A 21,457-nucleotide genomic window follows, 5' to 3' on the forward strand; every position below is an offset into this window, starting at 1 on the left:
ATAGATCGGTTAACTAAGAGGAGGTACTGAACTGATAGATATGGCACGTTGTTGTTGTTGTTGTGGTCTTTAGTCCTGAGACTGGTTTGATGCAGCTCTCCATGCTACCCTATCCTGTGCAAGCTTTTTCATCTCCCAGTACCTACTGCAACCTACATCCTACTGAATCTGCTTAGTGTATTCATCTCTTGGTCTCCCTCTACGATTTTTACCCTCCACGCTGCCCTCCAGTACTAAATTGGTGATCCCTTGATGCCTCAGAACATGTCCTACCAACCGATCCCTTCTTCTGGTCAAGTTGTGCACAAACTTCTCTTCTCCCCAATCCTATTCAATACTTCCTCATTAGTTATGTGATCTATCCATCTAATCTTCAGCAATCTTCTGTAGCACCACATTTCGAAAGCTTCTATTCTCTTCTTTTCCAAACTATTTATCGTCCATGTTTCACTTCCATACATGGCTACACTCCACACGAATACTTTCAGAAATGACTTCCTGACACTTAAATCAATACTGGATGTTAACAAATTTCTCTTCTTCAGAAACGCTTTCCTTGCCATTGCCAGCCTACATTTTATATCCTCTCTACTTCGACCATCATCAGTTATTTTGCTCCCCAAATAGCAAAACTCCTTTACTACTTTAAGGGCCTCATTTCCTAATCTAATTCCCTCAGCATCACCCGACTTAATTAGACTACATTCCATTATCCTTGTTTTGCTTTTGTTGATGTTCATCTTATATCCTCCTTTCAAGACACTGTCCATTCCATTCAACTGCTCTTCCAAGTCCTTTGCTGTCTCTGACAGAATTACAATGTCATCGGTGAACCTCAAAGTTTTTATTTCTTCTCGATGAATTTTAATACCTACTCCGAATTTTTCCTTTGTTTCCTTTACTGCTTGCTCAATATACAGATTGAACAACATCGGGGAGAGGCTACAACCCTGTCTTACTCCCTTCCCAACCACTGCTTCCCTTTCATGTCCCTCGACTCTTATAACTGCCATCTGGTTTCTGTACAAATTGTAAATAGCCTTTCGCTCCCTGTATTTTACCCCTGCCACCTTTAGAATTTGAAAGAGAGTATTCCAGTCAACATTGTCAAAAGCTTTCTCTAAGTCTACAAATGCTAGAAACGTAGGTTTGCCTTTCCTTAATCTTTCTTCTAAGATAAGTCGTAAGGTCAGTATTGCCTCACGTGTTCCAGTGTTTCTACGGAATCCAAACTGATCTTCCCCGAGGTTGGCTTCTACTAGTTTTTCCATTCGTCTGTAAAGAATTCGTGTTAGTATTTTGCAGCTGTGACTTATTAAACTGATAGTTCGGTAATTTTACATCTGTCAACACCTGCTTTCTTTGGGATTGGAATTATTATATTCTTCTTGAAGTGTGAGGGTATTTCGCCTGTTTCATACATCTTGCTCACCAGATGGTAGAGTTTTGTCAGGACTGGCTCTCCCAAGGCCGTCAGTAGTTCCAATGGAATGTTGCCTACTCCGGGGGCCTTGTTTCGACTCAAGTCTTTCAGTGCTCTGTCAAACTCTTCACGCAGTATCATATCTCCCATTTCATCTTCATCTACATCCTCTTCCATTTCCATAATATTGTCCTCAAGTACATTGCCCTTGTATAGACCCTCTATATACTCCTTCCACCTTTCTGCTTTCCCTTCTTTGCTTAGAACTGGGTTTCTGAGCTCTTGATATTCATACAAGTCGTTCTCTTATCTCCAAAGGTCTCTTTAATTTTCCCGTAGGCAGTATCTATCTTACCACTAGTGAGATAGGCATCTACATCCTTACATTTGTCCTCTAGTCATCCCTGCTTAGCCATTTTGCACTTCCTGTCGATCTCATTTTTGAGACGTTTGTATTCCTTTTTGCCTGCTCCATTTACTGCATTTTTGTATTTTCTCCTTTCATCAATTAAATTCAATATTTCTTATGTTACCCAAGGATTTCTACTAGCCCTCGTCTTTTTACCTACTTGATGCTCTGCTGCCTTCGCTACTTCGTCCCTCAAAGCTACCCATTCTTCTTCTACTGTATTTCTTTCCCCCATTCCTGTCAATTGTTCCCCTATGTTCTCCCTGAAACTCTGTGCAACCTCTGGGTCTTTCAGTTTATCCAGGTCCCATCTCCTTAAATTGCCACCTTTTTGCAGTTTCTTCAGTTTTAATCTACAGGTCATAACCAATAGATTGTGGTCAGAGTCCACATCTGCCCCTGGAAATGTCTTACGATTTAAAACCTGGTTCCTAAATCTCTGTCTTACCATTATATAATCTATCTGATACCTTTTAGTATCTCCAGGGTTCTTCCATGTATACAACCTTCTTTCATGATTCTTTAACCAAGTGTTAGTTATGATTATGTTGTGCTCTGTGCAAAATTCTACCAGGCGGCTTCCTCTTTCATTTCTTAGCCCCAATCCATATTCACCTACTGTGTTTCCTTCTCTCCCTTTTCCTACACTCGAATTCCAGGCACCCATGACTATTAAATTTGCGTCTCCCTTCACAATCTGAATAATTTCTTTTATTTCATCATACATTTCTTCAATTTCTTCGTCATCTGCAGAGCTAGTTGGCATATAAACTTGTACTACTGTAATAGGTGTGGGCTTCATATCTATCTTGGCCACAATAATGCGTTCACTATGCTGTTTGTAGTAGCTTACCCGCATTCCTATTTTCCTATTCATTATTTTTAGTTTTCAGATATATATTTTAACTGTTTTTGTGATAATATTTACTATATAAGTGACTTATTAGTGGTTTCTTCATTCACCTCTGCATTTCGTGTGTTGTGGCCTGATATTTGTGAGTGTTTCGTATCGAGCAACTTAACCTCTTACCCGTGTTTACATTCCGCGCTGACCAGTTGCAGCTGTAGCGGCGCATCGAAAGCTAAGTACTAATTAATTGTTTGTGTATAGTATTTTATTTAGGAACTTTAGTGGTCTTCAACCGGTGTTCTTGGTGTTTTCCGGTGAAATAACTTCAGAAGAAATTTTTGCGAACTGCTTTCAGTTTCGTTACTGTCATTAGACGTTTGATTTTCTTTCTGTGTTAGTATTTTGTTATATTCTCATTTGTTGTTGATTAATACTTTCAATAATAGTAGTTACTTCCCTTGTAGAGCAAGTTTGTGATAATTGTAGTCAGTTTTTAACATCTTCTTATTGTAGTAGCGGAACTTAGATAAAGTTGTTTTCTTGTTTCAATAATTGTAAAATTTTACCATGAGTGAGAAGTGTGGGCTTTGCCGTAGGTTTGTGAGTAGTGGATTGCGGTGTGAGACTTGTTCGAAGTATTTTCACTGGGGGGAATGCAGTGGGGAAGCCAGTGGGCATTCTGGTGAGATCCTCTCCTGGAACTGCAGGTTATGTAGCAAGAGTAAGTTGATAGAGGAGCAGGAGCGTAAGATCTGTGCCCTTCAGGTGCAGTTGAAAAACGCACAGGAGGAGCTAGATAGGATGAGGAGGGAGAAGGGGGTTGGGGAATGGGAGCTGGCTGTTGGCAAGAGATCTGCTAGGAGAAGGAGATTTTCAGATAGTTTTACTGTTGGTGTTTGTAATAGATATGACCAACTGTCAGAGTCTAGTGGAGAGGAATCTCTAGTAGCTGTAGATGGCAAGAGATCTGCTAGGAGAAGGAGATTTTCAGATAGTTTTACTGTTGGTGTTTGTAATAGATATGACCAACTGTCAGAGTCTAGTGGAGAGGAATCTCTAGTAGCTGTAGATGTAGGAAGTATGCAGCAGACCTCAGCAGTTACGGTGGCTAGGACAGTTGCAAAGTCTAAGAGAAAGAAGAAGGTTCTGCTGTTAGGTAGTTCTCATGGTAGAGGTGTAGGCCAGCAGTTGCAGGAAGTTTTGGGGAGTGAGTACCAGGTCACCAGCATTGTGAAGCCTAATGCAGGATTGGCTCAGGTGACTTTTAACATAGGGGGGTTATGTAGGGATTTTACTAAAGAGGATCAGGTAGTGATTGTGGGTGGGGCTGGTAATAGTATTGATAGGGATGGGAAGTATGACATAGATGGTGACCTGGAAAAGATAGCCACTCAGACTGGCAACACGAATGTGCATTTCGTGGAACTGTTTCAGCGTCACGATCGGCCTCATCTTAATATAGCCGTCAGGCGTAATAACATGAGACTTGGGGGTGCGCTGATGACAGAAGGCATGAGTCACATTTCAGTGGTGTCGGTGGAGTCTATCAGTAGGACGGGTTTCACTAGACATGGCCTGCACCTCAACAGGTATGGGAAGGGGAGGTTGGCAAAACTTATAGGTGACAGCATAGGTGGGGGTGGTGGGATCACTCATGGGAAAATTCCGGTAGTTGTGGGTGTTAGAGCTGTACCTTTTTTAGATTGAAGTCAGCTGATAGGTATTCCTGCTTAAGGGAAGTCTCTCTAACAAAGAAACCACTTTCTACAAAGCTTGGGTATCCGATTAATGAGGGAATTAGTATATTTCATCAAAATATACAAGGTATTCGAGATAAAGTTAGTGAACTGCTTATAGATGTTGACTCTGAAATTATTGGTATATCTGAACACTTCTTAAATAAGGAGATAATTCAGAGGCTTCCTTTACCAGGATACAGGTTGGCTGGCAGCTTTTCTAGGAGCTCTTTGCGGTGTGGGGGAGTAGCCATGTATGTGAGAAATGGTATCCCATTTGAGTCAATTGATGTTTCAAAGTACTGCACTGAAAAGGTGTTTGAATGTTGTGCAGGTGTGGTTAAATTTAGTGGAGCTAAACTTCTTACTGTTGTTATTTATAGATCCCCAGACTCCGATTTCACAACATTTTTGCTAAAGCTAGAGGAGGTTCTTGGTTCACTTTATAGGAAATACAAAAAGTTAGTTATATGTGGTGACTTCAATATTAATTGTATAAGTGATTGTGCAAGGAAAAGGATGCTGGTAGACCTCCTTAATTCATATAATCTTATGCAAACCGTATTCTTTCCAACGAGAGTGCAAGGGAACAGTAGAACAACCATAGACAATATTTTTGTTCATTCGTCATTATTAGAAGGGCATTCTGTTAGCAAAAAGGTGAATGGCCTTTCAGATCATGATGCACAAATTTTAAGTCTAAAAGATTTTTGTGCTTCAACACATGTTAAATATAGTTACCAACTTTTTAGGAAAGCTGATCCAGTTGCTGTACAGACTTTTGTAAACCTTATCAAGGAACAAGATTGGCAAGATGTTTATAGTGCTGATACAGTAGACGATAAATATAATGCTTTCCTCAAGACTTTTCTCGTGCTCTTTGAAAGTTGCTTTCCGTTAGAACGTTTAAAACAGGGTACTAGCACAAACAGGCAGCCTGGGTGGCTGACTAAAGGGATAAGAATATCTTGTAGAACAAAGTGGCAATTATATCAAAACGTTAGAAACAGTCAAAATCTAAATGCAGCAGCCCATTACAAACAGTATTGTAAGGTGCTTAAAAAAGTTATTAGGAAGGCAAAAAGTATGTGGTATGCAGATAGAATAGCTAAGTCTCAGGATAAAATTAAAACCATATGGTCAGTCGTAAAGGAAGTGGCTGGTCTGCAGAGACAGGTCGAGGATATAGAATCAGTGCGTAGTGGGGATGTCCGTGTTGCTGATAAGTCGCATATATGTACAGTACTTAATAATCACTTTCTGAATATAGCAGGTGAACTAAATAGAAACCTAGTCCCAACAGGGAATCATATAGCGCTCTTAGAAAAAAGTGTTCCGAGACTGTTACCTGAAATGCTCCTCCATGATACTGACAAGAGGGAGATTGAGTTAATAATTAAATCACTAAAGACCAAGAACTCTCATGGATATGACGGGGTATCTAGCAGAATACTGAAGTATTGTTCCACGTATATTAGCTCAGTACTTAGCCATATCTGTAACTTTTCCTTTAGCAGTGGTCGGTTTCCTGACCGATTAAAGTACTCGGTAGTGAAGCCACTTTATAAAAAGGGAGACAGGGATAATGTTGACAATTATAGACCTATTTCTATGCCATCGGTGTTTGCTAAAGTTATCGAGAGGCTTGTATATACAAGGTTACTGCAGCATTTAAATTCACATAATTTGCTGTCAAATGTACAGTTTGGTTTTAGAAATGGCTTAACAACTGAAAATGCTATATTCTCTTTTCTCTGTGAGGTTTTGGACGGATTAAATAAAAGGTTGAGAACGTTAGGTGTTTTCTTTGATTTAACGAAGGCTTTTGACTGTGTTGACCACAAAATATTACTGCAGAAGTTGGAACATTATGGAGTAAGGGGAGTAGCTTACAATTGGTTCGCCTCCTACTTTAAGAACAGAAAGCAGAAGGTAATCCTCCGCAATATTGAGAGTGGTAATGATGTTCAGTCCCAATGGGGCACTGTTAAATGGGGCGTTCCCCAAGGGTCGGTGCTGGGGCCACTGCTGTTCCTTATTTATGTAAATGATATGCCTTCTAGTATTACAGGTGATTCAAAAATATTTCTGTTTGCTGATGACACCACCTTGGTAGTGAAGGATCTTGTGTGTAATATTGAAACATTATCAAATAATGTAGTTCATGAAGTAAGTTCGTGGCTTGTGGAAAATAATTTGATGCTAAATCACAGTAAGACTCAGTTTTTACAGTTTCTAACCCACAATTCAACAAGAACTGACATTTTAATCAGACAGAATGGGCATGTTATAAGCGAGACGGAACAGTTCAAGTTCCTAGGCGTACGGATAGATAGTAAGCTGTTGTGGAAAGCCCATGTTCAGGATCTTGTTCAGAAACTAAATGCCGCTTTATTTACCATTAGAACAGTATCTGAAATAAGTGACATTTCAACACGAAAAGTAGTATACTTCGCATATTTTCATACGCTTATGTCATATGGTATTATTTTTTGGGGTAATTCTTCTGATTCAAAAAGGGTATTTTTGGCTCAAAAACGGGCTGTTCGAGCTATGTATGGTGTAAGTTCGAAAACCTCTTGTCGACCCCTATTCAATAGTCTGGGAATTTTGACATTGCCCTCACAGTATGTATTTTCTTTAATGTCGTTTGTTGTTAGCAATATTAGCTTATTCCCAAGAGTTAGCAGCTTTCACTCAGTTAATACTAGGCAGAAATCAAATCTGCATGTGGAATGCACTTCCTTGACTCTTGTGCAGAAAGGAGTGCAGTATTCTGCTGCATCCATTTTCAATAAGCTACCACAAGAACTCAAAAATCTTAGCAGTAGCCCAAACACTTTTAAGTCTAAACTGAAGAGTTTCCTCATGGCTCACTCCTTCTATTCTGTCGAGGAGCTCCTGGAAGAGATAAAAAATTAAGCAAATTCCAGTGTTACATTCTTGATTTTCTTTATTTAAACTAACGACTTGTTTCATTTTATGTGTTTCTACAATCGTGTTATAATTTCATGTATTGACTCGTTCCATGACCATGGAGACTTCTCCTAAATGTGGTCCCACGGAACAATAAATAAATAAATAAAATAAATAAATAAAAATTAAACCTACTCCTGCATTACCCCTATTTGATTTTGTGTTTATAACCCTGTAGTCACCTGACCAGAAGTCTTGTTCCTCCTGCCACCGAACTTCACTAATTCTCACTATATCTAACTTCAACCTATCCATTTCCCTTTTTAACTTTTCTAACCTACCTGCCCGATTAAGGCATCTGACATTCCACGCTCCGATCCATAGAACGCCAATTTTCTTTCTTCTGATAACGACATCCTCTTGAGTAGTCCCCTGCCCGGAGATCCGAATGGGGGACTATTTTACCTCCGCAATATTTTACCCAAGAGGACGCCATCATCATTTAATCATACAGTAAAGCTGCATGCCCTCGGGAAAAATTACGGCTGTAATTTCCCCTTGCTTTCAGCCGTTCGCAGTACCAGCACAGCAAGGCCGTTTTGGTTATTGTTACAAGGCCAGATCAGTCAATCATCTAGACTGTTGCCCTTGCAACTACTGAAAAGGCTGCTGCCCCTCTTCAGGAACCACACGTTTGTCTGGCCTCTCAACAGATACCCCTCCGTTGTGGTTGCACCTACGGTACGGCTATCTGTATCGCTGAGGCACGCAAGCCTCCCCACCAACGGCAAGGTCCATGGTTCATGGTGGGGGGGGGGGGGACATATGGCATAGCTAGACTAAAATAAGTGATCGACTAATAGGACACACCTTCAGGAGTCAGTTTCTGGCAATTGTGTAGAGATAAAGAGGCACACAGAGTAGAGTAACTTGCAGAGCTATGTCACACCAGTCTCCATACTGAAGATTATAACATCTGCAATGACAACAACTAGAGTGCTGTCGTAGGGAATTAAAGGCTTGAGTGCAAGAAATGGATAACAATCAAGAAAAGTTCAGAGAAATGAGAAAAACATTTATCAGTATATTCAAAAACATTTCGTGAATTATATGCATTCAACATGGATGCAACCCTAAATGAGCAACGTTGTGGTTTCTACCCCTTGTCTTGTCCGTAAGGACTATAAAAGAAAGAAATGTGTGGTGGAACTATCTGTTCCTTGCGCTCCTCTTTTTAACGAGTTAAACACAAGATCCCCTGAGCGGAATTTCATGTTATATTTTAGTGCAAAAGTATCCTAAATGTATTGTATGTAATAACTTCCAAAACATCTACACCTAGTAACTGTTCAAACTCCATCCAATGTTTCATCACTGTCGGACCCTGCATCACTACCTTTAAATCGGTGGTCTTAAGTACAGGGACGTAGACACTTTTCTGAAAGTTTAATTAATTTCCATATTGCTTGTTATTGAGAGGCAGAGTAATCATGCAGAGGTTCTTGTAGCAATGGGTATGGTTGCTCTTAAAAACCCAAGAACAGTATTCAGAGTAGTGGATATGAACACCTTCTTCCTTCCATAGATGAGTCTGAGATATTACTCATCGTAAATTATTCGTGACATTGTTTGTCACCTTATTGAAAATGTCCCAAAATGCGATTTAAAATCGAATATAATGTTCTACTGCATTTTCACTACAGATTATTTACATAATACTGATGGCACGATAAAACGCCATTCTTCTGGAAGGGAAACGTATTCTTTCTTCTTTTTTATCTTCTCAATTCGGGCAAAAGTACGATCACATGGCATAAATGATTGTCCCTGCTGAGGACAATGGCGATACATCTTTATAAAAGTGTCAGGTGATTATAATTAAAGTGCAGCTACTAACAGAGGTCCAGTGTGGGTGGTAATTATCGTATGACAGCGAAACTTCATAGATATTCTAAAGCATTAATACAGAACCGATTTATACCGGAAAAAAATTAGTTCCAATTTTGGCCACCAAGTCCAATCTGGCTCTACGGTACGAGAAAAACAAAGTTTCTATATGTCATCGATTAGGAACGGGGCGTAGGCAGAAAAGATCAAACAAGTGAGAAAGGCATACTGTCCATTTTATTATTAAGCACCACTTACACAAACCGAAGACGTCGACACATGCTGCAACCGTAAAACCCAAGTGAGCCGCAGTTGCTCGCAGCAGTTCCGGTGGAATGTTTGCAACATGTTTCCGTGCACTGGCCTTCAGACCAAGTAGAGACCGAACGTGTCCCTGGTAAATGCGCTCTTCTAGATATCCCCAGAGCCAAGAGGGACATGGATTCAGATCAGGTGATCTTGCAGGCCATGCATCTGGAAAACTTGAGATAAGACGTCCGTGCGAGGTTGCATTAAACAAATGTTTCACTGGAGCGAGCATCATGAGCTGTTGCCCCATTTTGCATGGTTTCCACACAGCTCCGCTCTTTCAAAGCAGGAATCACATCTGTACAAGGAGATATCGATAACGCGGCACCCCTGACAAGCTCCCTGGGTGTTTTCTCTTCAAAGAAGAACGGATCGAGAACAAAGGTGCTTGTGAATCCACACCACACAGCCACATACGGCGAGTGTAATGGCTCTTCGTGGACGAAACGTGATTAAACAGTACCCAAGATTCCGCATTTCTGTATATTCACTGTACCCGGTAGTGTAAAATCTGCCTGTCATCTCATAGAACAACGCCAGGCCACATTACATCAATTTCGATAACTGTTAGAAACCGAACAGCAAAGTCGGAACGTTGTTGCGGAGCGTGAGGTTTCAGTTGCATTCTCCCTTCACGAGGACCCATCATACTTGTGGCTTGAAGCCAAAAGTCTAAAATCATTTGTAAGATTCTTGTTCTCAAACACCGACTGATCAGCACTGCCCATGATCTGCCTGTGCCAAAAGATACATCTAAAACTAGTAACCAGGGATAAGCGAGGTATTACTTATTGAGGTCCTGCAGTTGCTTTTGCTACTTGTTACTCTCATGCCCTGTCTCTTTCTACACTACTGGCCATTAAAATTGCTACACCAAGAAGAAATGCAGATGATAAACGGGTATTCATTGGACAAATATATTATACTAGAACTGATATGTGTTTACATTTTCACGCAATGTGGGTGGATAGATCTTGAGAAATCAGTACCCAGAAGAACCACCTCTGGCCGTAATAACGGCCTTGATACGCTTGGGCATTGAGTCAAACAGAGCTTCGATGGCTGCCCATGCAGCTTCAACACGATACCACAGTTCATCAAGAGTAGTGACTGGCGTATTGTGACGAGCCAGTTGCTCGGCCACCATCGACCAGACGGTTTCAGTTCGTGAGAGATCTGGAGAATGTGTTGGCCAGAGCAGCAGTCGAACATTTTCTGTATGCAGAAAGGCCCGTACAGGACCTGCAACATGTGGTCGTGCATTATCCTGATGAAATGTAGGGTTTCGCAGGGATCGAATGAAGGGTAGAGCCACGGGTCGCAACACATCTGAAATGTAACGTCCATTGTTCAATGTGCCGTCAATGCGAACAAGAGGTGACCGAGACGTGTAACCAATGGCACCCCATACCATCACGCCGGGTGATACGCCAGTATGGCGAAGACGAATACACGCTTCAAATGTGCGTTCACCGCGATGTCGCCAAACACGGATGCGACTATCATGATGCTGTGAACAGGACCTGGAATCATCCGAAAAGTGATGTTTTGCCATTCGTGCACCCAGGTTCGTCGCAGAGTACGCCATCGCAGGCGCTCCTGTCTGTGATGCAGCGTCAAAGGGAAACCGCAACCATGGTCTCCGAGCTGATAGTCCATGCTGCTGCAAACGTCGTCGAACTGTGCGTGCAGATGGTTGTTGTCTTGCAACGGTCCCCATCTGTTGACTCAGGGATCGAGAAGTGGCTGCACGCCACACGGATAAGCCATACGGATAAGATGCCTGTCATCTCGACTGCTAGTGATATGAGGCCGTTGTGATCCAGCACGGCGTTCCGTATTACCCTCCTGAACTCACCGAGTCCATATTCTGTTAACAGTCATTGGATCCCGACCAACGCGAGCAGCAATTTCGCGATACGATAAACCACAATTGCGATAGGCTACAATCCGACCTTTATCAAAATCGGAAACGTGATGCTACGCATTTCTACTCCTTATACGAGGCATCACAACAACGTTTCACCAGGCAACGCCGGCCAACTGCTGTTTGTATATGAGAAATCGGTTGGAAACTTTCCTCATGTGAGCACGTTGTAGGTGTCGCCACCGGCGCCAACCTTGTGTGAATGCTTTGAAAAGCTAATCATTTGCATATTACAGCATCTTCTTCCTGTCGGTTAAATTTCGCGTCTGGAGCACGTCATCTTCGTAGTGTATCAATTTTAATGGCCAGTAGTGTATTAGGAGTCGGGAGTGGGGCAGCAATCAAGTAAGCAGAGATAGACACTGGTTCTAAGGAAACTATTGAGGAAGCAGTTGGCAGTGACCGTTTCAAGCAGTGCGTAAAGTGAGAGACACCCCAAAAATATCACGTCAGTGAATGAAGCCGTTGCCTTTATTTTGGATTAGGGCTCTCGTTTGAGGGACGACTTCTGCAGCAGCACGCAGCTGCTCGGCACGCCCGCAGGCCGGCAGAACTTGGGATCAGGTTTGATGTCAGGCTGGGTGAAGTGGGGGCACCTCGGCTCAGACAGACAGGCCTCGCCGGGAGCTCGTCTCGTTAGGCCGCCCGCTGCTCAGCCGTGCCCCGCCGCTGCTAATGGGCGCCATGTCGCGCCGTGTCGGCCGCCGGCGACGTCTGCCCCGGCAGCTAGGCAGCCCGCCACACACGGCCGCCTCCCAGCCTCAGCTACTTGATTACGTCGCGACGCCCGCGGGCGTTTCCGGCCGGCGCCAGTCGCGTCGGCAGCCCTGGCTGTGACTACGGATAAGTCTTGTTATTTTGTGAACAAAACCGTTCATATCGCTTAATACATTTCTTGTTTGTAACCCTCTTTTCGGCTGCTGCCATTGTTATACCACATTCTCCATAGGCGGCAAACTGTTATCGCCTCAAGAGAGGTAGGTTGGTCAGAGATTTACAAGCCCTCACAGCTACTTATGACTGTACAATATGAATTAATCTGACTATAATTTGGTTTGTTGTTAAGGCTTACGAGAGATACCACACAGTACTTGCCCAGTACGCAAGTGTTGCCCATAATGTTTGCTGGTCGTAATTGCAATTACTTCAGCAGCAAGTAGTTTGTAGCCAGATTGCGTTTTCCAGTGTGCTGCATTTGAATCGTTCGTCGCGCGCCATGTTGATACTGTTTAATTACACTATTGGCCATTAAGATTGCTACACGACGAAGATAACGTGCTAAGGACGCGAAATTCAACCGACAGGAAGAAGATGCTGCCATATGCAAATGATTAGCTTTTCAGAGCATTCACACAGGGTTGACAACAGTAGCAACAGCTAAAACTTGCTGACATGAGGAAAGTTTCCAACCGATTTCTCATACACAAACAGCAGTTGACCGGCGTTGCCTGGTGCCTCGAGTTAGGAGGAGAAATGCGTACCATCACGTTTCCGACTTTAATAAAGGTCGGATTGTAGCCTATCGCGATTGCGGTTTATCGTATGGCGATATTACTGCTCGCGTGGGCGAGATCCAATGACTGATAGCAGAATATGGAATCGGTGGGATTCAGGAGGATAATACGGAACGCCGTGCTAGATCCCAACGGCCTCCTATCAATAGCAGTCTAGATGATAGGCAACTTCTCCGCATGGCTGTAAAAGATCGTGCAGCCACGTCTCGATACCCGACTCAACAGATGGGGACGTTTGCAAGACAACAACCATCTGCACGACGTTTGCAGCAAATTTTAACCACGGCTCAAGCGGGGACTGCAATGGTGTACTCAACGACGACCCTGGGTGCACGAATGGCAAAACGTCATGTTCGCCGATGAATCCAGGTTCTGTTTACAGATCATGATGGTCGCATCCGTCTTTGGCGACATCGCGGTGAACGCACTTTGGAAGCGTGTATTCGTCATCGCCATATTGGTGTATCACCCGGCGTGATAGTATGGGATGCCATTGGTTACACGTCTCGGTCACCTCTTTTTCGCATTGACGGCACTTTGAACAGTGGACGTTACATTTCAGATGTGTTCCGACCCGTGGAGCTACCCTTTATTAGATCCCTGCGAAACCCTACATTTCAGTAGGATAATAAACGACCGCATGTTGACGGTCCTGTACGGGCCTTTCTGGATACAGAAAATATTACTGCTGCCCTGGCCAGCACATTCTGCAAGTCTTTCACCAACTGAAAACGTATGGTCAATGGTGGCCGAGCAACTGGCTTGTCATAATACGCCAAACACTACTCTTGATGAACTGTGGTACCGTGTTGAAGCTGCATGGGCAGCTGTACCTGTACTCGCCATCCAAGATCTGTTTGATTCAATGCCCAGGCGTATCAAGGCCGTTATTACGGCCAGAGGTGGTTGTTCTGGGTACTGATTTCTCAGGATCTATGCTCCCAAATGGCATTAAAATTTAATCACATGTCATTTCTAGTATAATATATTTTTCCAATGATTACCCGTTTATCATCTGCATTTCTTCTTGGTGTAGCAATTTTTATGGCCAGTAGTGTAGTATAGGCATCAGAAAGTCGACGAAAGATTTCTTGTTAGTTGGAGCAACTGTTAATAATATCGTTGCTCCCTAGTTGTTCACGATGACTCCTCCATGCCACAGCTAATGTAATCTACAACTTTCTACTGCCACGTCGTTCATCAGCCACTATCTATCTTGCTCGCTTTCAGTGATTCGTTTCGTCGATTAGCACATCTCCTCTCATTACTTATGAGTGATGTTTGTCTTAATTAACCGAGTGCTGCCACTGAATCCACTAAAAACTATCACTAATCTAGGCCTATTTCAGTTCCATTTTTCTTTGTTCAGTCGTATAATCTTCGTTATCTACGTATCTTTAGATTTTAATCAAACTATACTTATTTAATCGACTTTCACGTAAGCAAGTTTTTGATACCCCTTTCGTCCTTAATCTATCATAATGGCTGGTATACACCACTGGGATGTGATGACAAGACCGAGTCACGCCTTCAGTAGGAATTGAATTCGCTGCTTTCAACACATTTAGGGCAGAGGGCCGGGTAGTGGCTACTCGTGTGTCAGTCACACTACAGCGGGCGCGGTTTCCAGTTTTCAAAAACTCACCAGGTCAAAATTTAGAATTTGTAAAACAATGTTTGCCGTCAGTAAAAAGAAACTTGTGCGTCACAGGGTCACAAGTTTAATTGAAACTGTCATTGAACGTGGCTTTACAAATTCAACATTTTTATTGATAGATTATGATAGTTGAAACGATTTTATAAACATAAAAAATGCTTCCAACAATCACGGATTCATTGAAGAAATCTGTTCGCTTCATTAATAAGTCAAGTGTTGCTGTAAAGACGCAAAATCGCTGGGACTCTTCTTAGAGAGCGCAAAGTGATTTATTTCATTAATATGTCATTTAATATGTCATAAATCATTAATATTTCATAGAAGGTTACGTCTCACTAAATAATATGAGTATTTTCATGTAGTGAGAATACATTTATCCTTACGAAGATAAAACTCGCAGTCCTTTCTATCTCACGAGATACAGAATAATCTATAATACTTCTTGAAATATAAATTTGTAACTTTCATTTTTACGTTTGAGAATTTATGGAGACAGCAGCATATTGGTATGAAACTTAATACGATTTGTACAGAAACAGAACGACACAAGAACAGATATATGCTCAAAATGAAGTTAAAACGTAAGAAATTGCAAGAAGGTGGGAAGTTAAGGAGGTGGGAATGGGATAAGTTGGAAGAACCAGAAATTAATGAGAGTTTCAGAGGGGACATCAGACAACGTTTGACTGAAACAGAGGCAGAGAATATAGTAGAAGATGAATGGGTAGTTGAAAGTAATAGATTCTTGTAAATAATGTTTCGTTAGTCAAGATCGCAAAAATTATTTATAATAGTGATAACCAGTTTTGGATAAAGCACTTAGCCTTCCTCAGATCAAATAAGACAAACATTGCTGTGTCTAGACACCAGGTAGACAGGAGACACATTTTCATCAATAACTTATATATACGCCGACTATGAATACTGTTATGCACAAGTATATAAGTTATTGATGACTATGTTTCACCTAAAGGCCTAGTGATTAGACATAGCAATGTTTGTCATGTTTTATTTGAAGATATCTAGATGTTTTAGCCGAAACTGATTATCATGATTATAAATTATTTCTGCAGTCTTGACTTGTAAGGAATTATTTATTAGAATTTATCACTTTTAACATTAGTAGATCGTTTCTCGCCAATCTGTTTATGTCAGGAAACAACGCAGATGGGAAGCTTTGTAAGATGAAATATAAAAATGAAACAAATGGCCGGCAGTGGTGGCCGTGCGGTTCTAGGCGCTTCAACCTGGAACCGCGTGACCGCTAGGGTCGCAGGCTCGAATCCTGCCTCGGGCATGGATTTGTGTGATGTCCTTAGGTTAGTTAGGTTTAAGGAGTTCTGAGTTCTAGGGGACTGATGACCTAAGATGTTAAGTCCCATAGTGCTCAGAGCCATTTGAACCATGTGAAATAAATGAAGCAGTCGAAAGGAATACAGATGTCTATACAATGGGACAGCAGAAAGTGGAAAATGAATAGGCAGGAATAGTTACAGCACAAATTCCAGAGTGTAGAAGCATGCATAGCTTTGGGAAAGGTAGGCACCGTCTGTAAGGAGATTAAAAAGAGAATAGTGAAACCAGCCATGACAAAACTGTTCCACCTGGTCTGTAAGATGTTTGAGTGCCTCAGACTTCAAGAAAAATGCAATAATGATAGTCCAACGAAAGCAGATGCTGACATGTGTGAATATTATGAAATCATCTGTTTAATGAGTCATGATTACAAAATGCTGACACGAATTATTCGCAGAAGAATGGAAAAACTAACAGAAGCCGAAATCAGGGAAGATCAGTTTGGGTCCCAAAAAAATGTACAAACATGCGTTCCAATACGCACCCTACGAATTATCATAGGAGATTGGGTAAAGACAGGAAAAACCTACGTTTATGGCATTTGTTGACATAAAGAATGCTTTTGACGGTCTTGGCTAGTATACAATATCTGAAACTCTGAAGGTAGCAGAGATAAAATACTGGCAACGAAAAGCTACATACAGCTTGCACCGAAACTAGCCTGTAATTATTAATGTCGGAGGACAAGGAAGGAAGCAGTAGTTGGGAAGGAAGTGAGACAAGGTTGTAGCCAATACCAGATGTTATTTAATCTGTACACTGTGCAAACAGTAAAGGAAGAAGGATAATTAAATTTTCGGAATAAAAAATACAAACTTTTAGGTGTCAGAGACAGAAAAGGACTTAAAGGAGTTGAACAGAATTGATAGCGTCTCGGAATGAGATTAAACGATAAACATCAGCTAAAGTAAAGCAAAGGTAATTGTGTTACACGAATTAAATCAGGCGATGCGGAGGGAATTAGATTAGGAAATGAGACACTAAATGTAGTAAATGTGTTTTGTTATGTTGGCAACGACACAAGTGGTGATGGCCGAAGCGAAGATTATTTAAATGCAGGCAGGATGTATAGCAAGAAGACCATTTCTGAAAACGAGGAATTTTTTAACATCGAATATAAATTTAACTGTCCTGAAGGTATTTGTCAGGAGCGAAACCTTTTACAGAAGTGAAACGTAGACGATAAGCTGTTCAGACAAGAACGTAGAAGACAGATAGAAGCTTTTGAAATGTGCTGGTTCAGAAGAACGCTGAAGATTGATTGCTAGATCGAGTAACAACAGAACAGGACTGAATCTAATTGGAAGGATACTAAGTTTATGACAAATCTTTACTAACAGAAGGGATCTGTTGATAGGATTCATTATGAGGCCTTCGTCATTTTAGTGTGGGGGGAAGTGTGGGATGTAATAATGGTAGAGATACACCAAGATTCGAACACAGTAGGCAGGTTCATATAGTTTTAGGTTGCAGTAGTTATTGGGGGACCAATAGGCTTGCACAGGCTATAGAAGCGTGGAGAGCTGCATAAAACCAAGCTTTGGACCGAGATCAGAACAATAACGTGAAGAAAACTGCGAGCATTTGCAATATCTACGAGTAGTGCCACGAAAACATCACAAAATGGGGTGGAAATTGCGATGTGTTTTCACTCTTGAATGTTATCTTTAAATTTGTTTTCCGTCATTTATTGGCTAAACGTTCCGTGATTGATACATAAATGTACTGTTCGAATAAGAAAATCGATTGTTCCGTTTATGGTATACTTAGTTAATTCAATATGTCTTTTGTGACGCCCTGTAAAAATGAAACTCAAGATCATTTTATTATACATGCCACACCATCCTGATCTATTTGTTGGGACACACTAGTCAGAAATTGTATTACAGTTTCTTCCTCTTTTTATAAGGTGGAAAGACCTTGGCATTGGACTTGTTATCCTCCATTTATAGAGTATTTGGCACAATATTATATAATTAATGGCATTACTGACATAGTTCCTATGTATCATGTTTCACCTTCACCGCTTTTGCCTGGCATCAATGGATTATGTTGACATAGGCGGCTGCAGCTCTACCGCTTCGATATGTCAATGGTAGGATTATTCTGAGCAAAGGGTCACCAATCCCCATACCTTTTAAATCTGATCTTTCTGGGTTCACAAGGAGATGAAGGAGATGAAGTGTCAGAAAATTGCCTTCTAACTATGACTGCAACAATAGTTTCGTAATTTGACTTCGCTTTGATTATGGTAGAATGACAGATTCAGTAACATAAAATAATGGTCATAAGTAGAAAGTGTGGGACGAGAGGGAAGGGCATCTCAGTTTGTAATCAGCTGGCACTTTCGAGTTCCTGTTAATCTCGTATATACAAAGATGTAGCCCACACAACCCGTAGCCTTAGACTGGATGCAGCCCTTCACACACTTGCTGTCACTCACTCACCCTTCTCATCTAGCCGTAGCGTCTAACACAGACCAATAACAAACTTCTTGCATTCACCCTACTACTCCATGTTAACTTGAGCTATGGGAGTGACAGTTTACACAACAACGAAGAAATATGACTCTCCATTTTACGAATGAAGTTGAGCTCAATTGGTATCAGAAGAAGAGTAAATATTACATACTAAAACTAGTAATTAATATCTGCTTAAAATAGGGATGCAAATGATTATTTGTGTACTAGAAGTGCCTCAAAAAATTAAAATGACAGTATTATTTAACCAAGAAACAAAAAATCGCCAGGTGCTAATAAGGCTCACTTACTGAGAGTTCTGTACATCTACATCTACATCTACATCTATACTCCGCGAGCCACCTTACGGCGTGTGGCGGAGGGTACTTATTGTACCACTATCTGATCCCCCCTTCCCTGTTCCATTCACGAATTGTGCGTGGGAAGAACGACTGCTTGTAAGTCTCCGTATTTGCTCTAATTTCTCGGATCTTTTCGTTGTGATCATTACGCGAGATATATGTGGGCGGTAGTAATATGTTGCCCATCTCTTCCCGGAATGTGCTCTCTCGTAATTTCGATAATAAACCTCTCCGTATTGCGTAACGCCTTTCTTGAAGTGTCCGCCACTGGAGCTTGTTCAGCATCTCCGTAACGCTCTCGCGCTGACTAAATGTCCCCATGACGAATCGCGCTGCTTTTCGCTGGATCATGTCTATCTCTTCTATTAATCCAACCTGGTAAGGGTCCCATACTGATGAGCAATACTCAAGAATCGGACGAACAAGCGTTTTGTAAGCTACTTCTTTCGTCGATGAGTCACATTTTCTTAGAATTCTTCCTATGAATCTCAACCTGGCCCCTGCTTTTCCCACTATTTGTTTTATGTGATCATTCCACTTCAGATCGCTCCGGATAGTAACTCCTAAGTATTTTACGGTCGTTACCGCTTCCAATGATTTACCACCAATGGCATAATCGTACTGGAATGGATTTCTGCCCCTATGTATGCGCATTATATTACATTTATCTACTTTTAGGGAAAGCTGCCAGCTGTCGCACCATGCATTAATCCTCTGCAGGTCCTCCTGGAGTACGTACGAGTCTTCTGATGTTGCTACTTTCTTGTAGACAACCGTGTCATCTGCAAATAGCCTCACGGAGCTACCGATGTTGTCAACTAAGTCATTTATTGTATATTGTAAACAATAAAGGTCCTATCACGCTTCCCTGCGGTACTCCCGAAATTACCTCTACATCTGCAGATTTTGAACCGTTAAGAATGTCATGTTGTGTTCTTTCTTCTAGGAAATCCTGAATCCAATCACAAACCTGGTCCGATATTCCGTAAGCTCGTATTTTTTTCACTAAACGTAAGTGCGGTACCGTATCAAATGCCTTCCTGAAGTCCAGGAATACGGCATCAATCTGCTCGCCAGTGTCTACGGCACTGTGAATTTCTTGGGCAAATAGGGCGAGCTGAGTTTCACATGATCTCTGTTTGCGGAATCCATGTTGGTTATGATGAAGGAGATTTGTATTATCTAAGAACGTCATAATACGAGAACACAAAACATGTTCCATTATTCTACAACAGATTGACGTAAGCGAAATAGGCCTATAATTATTCGCATCTGATTTATGACCCTTCTTGAAAATGGGAACGACCTGCGCTTTCTTCCAGTCGCTAGGTACTTTACGTTCTTCCAGCGATCTACGATAAATTGCTGATAGAAAGGGGGCAAGTTCTTTAGCATAATCACTGTAGAATCTTAAGGGTATCTCGTCTGGTCCGGATGCTTCTCCGCTACTAAGTGATAGCAGTTGTTTTTCAATTCCGATATCGTTTATTTCAATATTTTCCATTTTGGCGTCCGTGCGACGGCTGAAGTCAGGGACCGTGTTACGATTTTCCGCAGTGAAACAGTTTCGGAACACTGAATTCAGTATTTCTGCCTTTCTTCGGTCGTCCTCTGTTTCGGTGCCATCGTGGTCAACGAGTGACTGAATAGGGGATTTAGATCCGCTTACCGATTTTACATATGACCAAAACTTTTTAGGGTTCTTGTTTAGATTGTTTGCCAATGTTTTATGTTCGAATTCGTTGAATGCTTCTCTCATTGCTCTCTTTACGCTCTTTTTCGCTTCGTTCAGCTTTTCCTTATCAGCTATGATTCGACTACTCTTAAACCTATGATGAAGCTTTCTTTGTTTCCGTAGTACCTTTCGTACATGATTGTTATACCACGGTGGATCTTTCCCCTCGCTTTGGACCTTAGTCGGTACGAACTTATCTAAGGCGTACTGGACGATGTTTCTGAATTTTTTCCATTTTTGTTCCACATCCTCTTCCTCAGAAATGAACGTTTGATGGTGGTCACTCAGATATTCTGCGATTTGTGCCCTATCACTCTTGTTAAGCAAATATATTTTCCTTCCTTTCTTGGCATTTCTTATTGCACTTGTAGTCATTGATGCAACCACTGACTTATGATCACTGATACCCTCTTCTACATTCACGGAGTCGAAAAGTTCCGGTCTATTTGTTGCTATGAGGTCTAAAACGTTAGCATCACGAGTTGGTTCTCTAACTATCTGCTCGAAGTAATTCTCGGACAAGGCAGTCAGGATAATGTCACAAGAGTCTCTGTCCCTGGCTCCAGTTCTGATTGTGTGACTATCCCATTCTATACTTGGTAGATTGAAGTCTCCCCCTATTACAATAGTATGATCACGAAACTTCTTCACGACGTTCTGCAGGTTCTCTCTGAGGCGCTCAACTACTACGGTTGCTGATGCAGGTGGTCTATAGAAGCATCCGACTATCATATCTGACCCACCTTTGATACTTAACTTAACCCAGATTATTTCACATTCGCATTCGCTAATAACTTCACTGGATATTATTGAATTCTTTACTGCTATAAATACTCCTCCACCATTGGCGTTTATCCTATCCTTGCGGTATATATTCCATTCTGTGTCTAGGATTTCGTTACTGTTCACTTCCGGTT

This window comes from Schistocerca piceifrons, chromosome 7 (assembly GCF_021461385.2).
Source record: "Schistocerca piceifrons isolate TAMUIC-IGC-003096 chromosome 7, iqSchPice1.1, whole genome shotgun sequence".
Taxonomy (NCBI): Eukaryota; Metazoa; Arthropoda; class Insecta; order Orthoptera; family Acrididae; genus Schistocerca; species Schistocerca piceifrons.